The sequence below is a fragment of the Ixodes scapularis genome, unplaced genomic scaffold (assembly GCF_016920785.2).
Source record: "Ixodes scapularis isolate PalLabHiFi unplaced genomic scaffold, ASM1692078v2 PGA_scaffold1__304_contigs__length_218370807, whole genome shotgun sequence".
NCBI classification, from domain to species: Eukaryota; Metazoa; Arthropoda; class Arachnida; order Ixodida; family Ixodidae; genus Ixodes; species Ixodes scapularis.
In genome coordinates, this window is record NW_024609846.1 from 131,505,591 (window position 1) to 131,512,324 (window position 6,734).

Consider the following 6,734-nt stretch of genomic DNA (forward strand, 5'->3'; position numbering starts at 1 on the left):
ACCTCCAGACAGCACATCATATTCCTCTTTCATAACCACCCAGACACGGATGAGGACGTGCTCGAAACGGTAAAGACCAAAGTCTTCGGAGGGCAGCCCCGACAACCAACAGTCATCCACCCCGACTACGGGGGAAAAGACAACTCGGAGAAGAACCGACCCTTCAGCAAAGCCGAATATGGAGGCGGCGCTGGCCGGCCTGACGAGGAATACAGCCCCTAGCACCACACTTCCTCGGAAGTGTGGTGCTAGGGGCGCAAGCTTGTGCAAGGCTTGAGCCAAGTTGGCTCTTGCTCGCGCCAGTCTGGCCCAAGTCTGTGCCGAAGAGGTGTGCTACTTGGGGCACCGGTGTATGGACGAAATTGACAAGACCCTCAGAAACCTGGATGACAAGGCCATCGACTGCCTGCTGAAGCACGCGAACGAGAGCTGGGAGTCTGGAAAAATGCTTACTGTCTGGAAGCATTGAGACGTGACCATGATCCCCAAGCCCCCCAAGCCCCCCAAGCCCGGCAAGAAAATTGCCATACAGAGCCTGCGAACAATATCCCTGACCTCGTGCGTGAGGAAGTTGGTCGACCACTTGGTCCAGAACACGTTGGCGCCCTACCTGGAAGAGGGTACCCACCTACCAAATACGATATACGGCTTTAGGCAGCATCTATCGACAAAAGACGTCCTCCTTCAAATAAAAAAGGAGGTCATCGAAATCTCTAGTACAAGCAACAAGAGCGCAATCCTGGCCCTAGACGTGAAAGGGGCGCTTGACAACGTTTCCCATGAAGCGGTGCTGAGAAGTCTGCAGGGAACTGAGTGCAGGAGGAAGGCATAGAACTACGTGAAAGACTTCCTGACTGGGAACCTGATGTCAGAAAAGAATGAATGTGCCACAGAGAGGCACACCACAAGGCTCGGCGATCTCTCCACTCCTTTTCAACCTAACGATGAAGAGCCTGACATTGCGGTTGGGAAACATTGAGTGAATCAACCACGCAATCTACGTTGCCTGACAGTGTAGACGAACTCCACTTTTGCGGTCATGCAGCAAGTTGCCCTTCAGGAACTAAACAGTGGAGTACCTATGGGACTACGGCCTGGCATGCGCACCTGAGAAGTCGGAGCTGCTGATTCTGTAGAAGAGCACAAGGGGAAGACCTCCACCAGACACACCAGACCCGGAGCTGACCCTCAGCGGAGTCAACATCCCACGGGTCAGAACGATCCGGATCCTGGGCCTGAATTTCCAAGGAGATGGAGCTGGAACAGCCACGGTGCAAAAACTGCAGGAGAGTCATCCAAGTTACACACCTTGCAAGTAGGGTGGCCAACCGAAAACAGGGTCTGAAAGAACAAGACACGTTGAGACTGGTACAAGTTCTGGTGGTCAGTTGGTCAGTAGGGTCACCTAAGGTACACCGTACCTGGATCTCAGAACAAGCGAGAAAGGGAAAATCACGTCTGCATCAGAAAAACACACAAGCTGGCAATAGGACTTCCTCCGACTTTATCAACGGAGAATCTCCTAAAACTAGGAGTTCACAAAACCTGGGAAGAAATTGTAAAAGCACGCAGACCAAGCCAGTTGGAGGGGCTCAGTCTCATGGAGGCGGGCAGAGACATGTTGAAGAGACTGAGATATTGAGTGGAAGGAGAATCAAGGAGCAACCAAACAATCTCGCCGAACCTGAAAGGCAAGATGAAGGTGGCTCCCATCCTGCGCCAAATGCACCTAGAATACAATGGCGAAAGAAGGAGAGCCAGGGTAGAGATTCTCGAAAGGATGTACGAGGCGAAGATGGAAAACTTCACGAGGTACACCTATGCGGCGAAGTATGCTGGGACAGGAGCTTTCGCGCTGAGCGTGGTGGACACGGCAATGGGAGGGAGTTAGCAGCGGCTTCCACCGAGACCTAGATTACGGACTCGGCGGAGGAAGCAGCCATAGAATTGGCAGCAACGACTGGCAGGGGATGCGTCACAATCATTACAGACTCACAAGCAGCCTGCAGAAGCTACCAGGTGGGAAGAGTGGCTGCAGCGGCCCTCAATATTTTGGCAAAGGTGAAATACCTCCCAAATAGTTTTATCGTCTGGGCTCCGGGGCACGAGGACCTGACGGGAAACAAGGCGGTTCATGACGCAACCCAAGAACACACTCTCCGGACACACCTAGCAGTCGATCGAGCTATGTTGAGCCCAGACGAAAATTTTCCAGAAGTACGGAGATCCTGGAGCACTACAGACTGGGAAGGAGCCTCTACCCCCCTCCATGCCAGAACCTGACCAAAAAATATGTGGTGTCATGGAGGTAGGTACAGACCATTGCTTTTCCGCATGGAACACACTTCCACCTGATCCACCCAACCTGTGAGCTACAAGTGCGAGTGCAAGACTTGTAAGGTGCCCAACAACCTATACCATATGGTGTGTGAACGCCAGGGCAGCAGTACCGACCATCCAAGGACCAATCACAGAACAGTGGGAGGACCAGCTGACCATGCATCGCGGGCCGTGACGACCAGATTAAGCTGGTAGACAAAGCCCGGCGGACGGCGAATGGCCATGGCTTTCTGACTAAGGACCTTAAGACGAAAACAGCGTCTTAAGGTTCTTAGTCAGTAAAATGTATTCATCTTCCTCCTCCTCTAAAAAAGTTTGAACAAAATGCTGTTCATCTAGCTCAGGGGCCTCAAACACGCGACCCGCGGGCCGAATGCTGCATGCGACTCGCTAGGATGCGGCCCGCAGGCAACCGGCGGCGAGCACTCGTTCCCATGTCTCGAGCGCTAGATATGGCATGTGCTAGAAATATCTCATTTCGCAGAATCATTTTCGCGTATCACATAGTTTGTACTATTATTTATTTATTTTTTTATTTTCCTTGTGTTTTGTTTTAATCTTTGCTTCCGAGCTTTCTTCGCTCAAGGACAGACCTTGGCTGCACGAACTCTTGCTTAGTGGGAAAAAATAGGTAATCGTATACGGGTTCGAGATTCTCGCCTTCAAATATTATCACCATTAAAATACAAGTTCTTTTCCCCTCCCAACTACTTCTATACAAGCTATTAGTAAAGCAAAAACTGTCTCATGGAAATCTATTTTTTTCGCGGCATGTTAGGCTGGATTAATTCCCGAGTGAATTGAGCAACGGGAACGATAGCGTGCTTGCTTTCTTGTTCCATTAAAAATGATAGCATGTTGGCGGGATGGGGCAATTTTAGTTCGTGTTATTATATCAGGTAAGAGCCCAAATTATTTCAATAAAACAAATCAAAGCTAAAGATGTCAGTGTCAAATTGCGAGTTTACAAAAAGCGGAGGGGACGAGGTCCCTTAAAGGGGCCCTGCGAGGACTTTTTACTGTTTTTTTTTTTTTAATTTGCACCGAACCTGAGCGCACTGAACGGAGTAACTTAGTGAAACTTTTCTTTTCGCGAAATTCGCTTTATTTTAGAAGTTATAGGCAATTTAGAATTACAAAAACAAGCAAAAAATAACCTCCTTCATGACGTCGTAGGTCCTGGCTTGAGTGGCCGTGAACTAGAGGAGGAATAGTGAGCTCATCGAGCGCTCACGGCCGCCGCACTCCGTGTCGACGGCGCCAGAGGGTGCCACTAAAGCATGATCTGGATAGGCTGTATGCAGCGGGCAGCCAAAGCGGCTTTCATTGCGTTTGCTGCGCGATTAAACACTAATTCATCATGACACTTCATTGGCCACAAACGACAGCAAATACGGGGTAAAGATCAGTTCAGAATGGGAGCCACTTCGCGCTGCCATACCGCGAAATGGCCAAACCGCAAGACAAAGCCTCTCGCCGAAGGCCTTCGGAACGCTCGGAGCCGGTCGGATCCTCCTGTCCATACGACTGCAGCGCCACCGCGTGCATCCGGGATTTTTCCGTGTCGGTGCCTTATCCCACTACTCCTTTCTAGTATGCGCCGCCTTTTCCACCGCTTGGCGGCGGGTATGTTGACGGGTCATTTCTTGTTTCCGTACTTTATAAACTGCATTTCTTTCTTTTTTTCATCTATAATAGTGAACAAAAACTACTTTTATAAATCATTGAAACGGTTCGCGCCACTTATATTTTGCTTTTCGACCAAAAAGAAGTTTTTAGTGGCTCTGACCAGTAGTAAGCCCAGGACCAAAGACGTCACATTTTGCGCGCTTTCGGTACCGCGGGTCGCCCCCGTCGGTGAAGGAGGTTTCCGCGTCGTCCGTTTAAAATATGGCGCACTGATATTTAGCTACTCTTTCCGTGCCCGCTGGCTTGCCCGAACCCCAAGAGACGAGGAAACCGCATAAAAGGTAGACGCTTAAATATGATTGCAGGGCCCCTTTAATAAAATATCTAACCCGCCACCCCCCTCATCTTCCCGAAATCTTCCCGGAATCTCCCCAAAATGTCGAGGGCATTACGTTGGCACTCGACCTTTCTGGAGCGGGCCATCTGACACCCACACTCGAACGAGTTTGAGACTACTGATCTAACTGATGTGAGGGGTCTATCACGTTAAACTTGTTTCTATGTAAAAGAACTTGTTGTTGGGCTAGTTGGTGTTGACTGTATTGAACCATGGTTAAAAGCGCTAAAAAAGACGTACACAAGATAGAAGACAAACACGGGCGCTACTCACAACTGTATTGGGAAAGGGAGATGGAAGTACATATATATATATCTGGTACACTTATCGTCACCCAGGCTACTCATGCGCGAGATACAAGAGCATAAAACCGTTTACCTGTATTTATGTAAACGGGTTTATGAGGATGTGGCACGGAGCACGCCAGGCCGTACATTGAATGCGTCACAGGGGTCGTGTATGAAATCCCCCTAACGTGTGGAAAATCTTACGTTGGATTAACGGGAAGATGCACGAATGACCGTTTGAGAGAGCACGCGCAAAATTTAAAGACAAATGACGGGGCACATTTGCCCGCGCACTGTAGGGCCTGCAAACGCGAGCCACGCTTCGGTGATACCAAGATTCTCGGTAGAAGCAGAATTCAAAGGGCACGCGAACTGCAAGAGGCATATTTTATCAAGAAGAGGGGACCCCAGTGCATCAGCGACACGTCAATAGCATTGTATAATGCTGAGATTCGTTTTTTCGATAAATGCATGGTAAACGGGTTTATGCTCTTGTATCTCGCGCATGAGTAGCCTGGGTGACGATAAGTGTATCAGATATATATATATATATATATGTACTTCCATCTTCCTTTCCCAACACAGTTGTGAGTAGCGCCCGTGTTTGTCAGGCTATCTTGTGTACGTCTTTTTTTTGCGCTTTTAACCATGGTTCAATTGTTTCTATGTACCCATTAATCTAAACTTATAGTGTGAAAATTGTCTTATTTCTCCCTTTTCTCCCGTATGCCAGTAATACAAATTTGCATGATATATATTTTATCTTAGATTACTGTGGAAAAGCAACACCCTTCACTGTCTCAATGCAGTGCAGCAGCCGGTATGCAAACACTGTGCGATTACGTTAGTCTCGTGCTCCACGCTGCGCATGCGCGTCGTCGCCATGCTCAAAACCAAGAGCGCAATTTTGGGCACATGGAGCGTAGAACACGCAAACACACAGTGCTTGCGTTTGCTCGTATGCGCACTACTGATTCACCGGTTTTCAAAGCCGAAGAAGTGTGCTCCGGTGAGCAGACGTGCAAGCGGGCAGGCGTTCTTTCGAACTCGAAAGGCTGTAATTGGCAAAATGACGGCGCCTAAAAATTAAAGAAACTAATTGTTCTGGAAAGATTGGTACTTTAAAAAAAATCTGTTAATTTTTTAATTTTTTTTATTTAATTTTGGAGCATTTGATTTGGAATAATTCACGGCGATTTTGGGAGTGTTGCCGGTTGTCAAGTCGCGACTTTGATAGCACCATATGCTTTACCCACAATTAATTTAATTTTCATAGATTTCTCAGATTAGCTAGGATGTTTTCATTGATTTTAGACTAATTTTATTTTAAAACTTCTTAACTAAAATGCTCTAATTGGCACTAGTGATGATTATTCGCGCACATTTTATTGCCATAATTGTAGGCACATAATGCTGGCCCATAATCAAGGATCTGCTTTTTAAAAAAGAATAAGTAGCCCAATTATACAAATTTGATTTATATATGTTTGATCTAAATATCACTGGGGTCAAATATTTATCGCACAAATGTTTGCTTTGAAGTAAGAGGCACAGGTGCGTGAGCCTAGCTCAGTAAAATTATTTTGTTTGTACAAGAACCCGCTCATAGAAGGCATTTTACAGAGCCACGCGCTCGTGCTTACGAATTGTCTGCGGTACAGATGTTTGTTACATGAAGCATAGTATTTGGAGCGAAGTATTTCGAGAATTCCTCTCGCGAACATAAAACTGCTTCAAAAGAAGTATAATGTGTAAGCCCATAATCGTGCTCTAAAGAAATCCGGGAAAAGGCAGCGGATTTCTGCAGTCCAGCTCCTATTCCAAGTTTTAGTGCTCCCATTCCGTTAACTCCCAATACTCCCACGACGCCTTTGTGCATGCATCGTTTGGTTATCAGATGTCGTAATCTGAGGTATCGAAACGATTTACTAAAACTCCATATTGTAAAAAAACAGCAGGATTTTTGCCTGTCACGGTGGACAATGCGCGAAGACAGCAAGCGCAGACCGGATAGAACAATCTTTTTAGAGACCTGCCGCTTACGTGAGGAAACAGACCTATCTTATGAGGCAGTTTAATCG